Below are 1,740 nucleotides of genomic sequence, written 5' to 3'. Positions count from 1 at the left end.
CGTGCGAGCGGGGGGCACCAGGGACGGCACCGGCCGCTGCAGCCCCTGCATCGAGGGCAGAGGCAAACTTCTCCCCAGGTCGATGCCTCCTCTGGGTGGGCATCGGGGCGGGCTCTGCCCTGTGCCATGCCCCGCCACGGGCTGGCTGCTGCGTGCGCCACGCGCCGTGAAACCCGACTTCTGCCTCGGGAGGGATCTGCCGGGTGCCCCCAACGCCTTGGGGTTGGTTTGAAATGCCACCCCCCCACCCACCCCGAAGCGGGGTGTTTGCGGGGACGCGGGCTCGCAGTTCGCACGCACAGGGCGCGCAGCGCTGCACAACGGCTGCCCGGGCTGCGGGGCTCTCGCTCGCTGGCGGAGTTGAGCTGCGGGGTGGGAGTGATGGGCTGGCGGGCAGGGGAGCAGGAGGCTGGGCCATGGCTTGCGTGGTCCGGCAGGAGGCAGGCTTCCCAGCGCTTGCTTTTTAAGTGTTTTGGTGGGCCGTGGGGAGACCCAGACCTGCAGCGGCTGGAGCGGGGGGAAGCGTCTCCTGTTCCCAGGTTGCGTCCTGCTCAAGGGTTGGAGCAAGTGGGTGGTGACCGATGCCAAGGGTTTCCCTGTGGTTTATACATGTTTGTAGCCCCTCTTTCTCTGGGCAATGTCAGTTCTTCTCGGTGAATTGCAGTTCTGCGGTGGCCTTTGTCCTTTGCTCTCCAAGTGCTTTGCATTCAGAGTAAGGCGTTCTGCTCACTTTGCGGGGGCGGCATTAACTCCACTGACGGATGGGGAAACTGAGGCATACCGTTGCCCAAGGTTATCAGAGACTTGATAGGACCCACAAGTGCTGGCTCCCAGTGCCCTGCGGAAACCCAGTTCATGACCCTCCTTTCTGTCGGCTCCTGATCACACTCCCCTTGGGCTAACCCCTGCGAGGGTAAGCTGAGCTTCCTGCTCTCAACTCTGTCTGCTTTTGGTCCAGAGCTGACTCCTTATCCTACCGGCGCTACTGGGCCATCCAGCCACCTTCCCTTGGCATCAGTCACAGATGAAGTAGCCGGGTGGCTACTGAAGTCCCACCAAGTGTCTGGATCCCCTTAAGTGGCTATCGGGGAATGCTGTGATTTCTCTTTTTGGCGCCTTGCTTGGGAGTGTTTATTTTTATTTAGTGTCTTCGTAAGGGAAGGCAACTAGTGGGCTGCTGAAAGAACATGTTTGGTACTCCTGTCTCACTGCCCTTTTTGGTGCATTTTGTTGTTGGAAAGGAGATTGACTGAGATGAGCAACTAGCTAGATGTCCTTGTCTTGCCTGATCCCAGGGCTGTAGCCCTGTAGGCACATGGTAGTTGCCATTAAAAATAACCAATAGCCAGCTGCCTCAGCTTTTTGTTCCCCTAGGCTTAGGGAGCCACTGGCATCTCAGGGTCATGCCTGGGAGCCCAGTCCTGGACCAGTTGCCTCTGGGCCAGGCATGAGCAAGCCAGTGAGTGTAGAGCAGGTCTCTGGCTGGAGACCCGTGCAGTCGAACAGGTGGGTGCACACAGGGAGCAAATGGGGTCCTCTTAGACCTTTATCCTGAGAGGGTTCAGGGCCAAATATTATAAGAGCTCTGTAGAGATAGGGGCCTCTTCTTGCCAATCCTTTTCCCCACCCTCTTCAGAAGAGCAAGACCTGACCTGGGGGCAGGTCTGATCTGCCCTGGGGATGCAGGAGGATGTTTGGGGTGGGATGGCCTGGCATTGAGTTGGCCAGGCCCCTTCCACC

The sequence above is a fragment of the Gavialis gangeticus genome, unplaced genomic scaffold, assembly GCF_001723915.1.
Source record: "Gavialis gangeticus isolate Ggan-Ray unplaced genomic scaffold, GavGan_comp1, whole genome shotgun sequence".
NCBI classification, from domain to species: domain Eukaryota; kingdom Metazoa; phylum Chordata; order Crocodylia; family Gavialidae; genus Gavialis; species Gavialis gangeticus.
The sequence above is the reverse complement of the archived record's forward strand: the minus strand, read 5'-3'. Positions refer to the sequence as shown.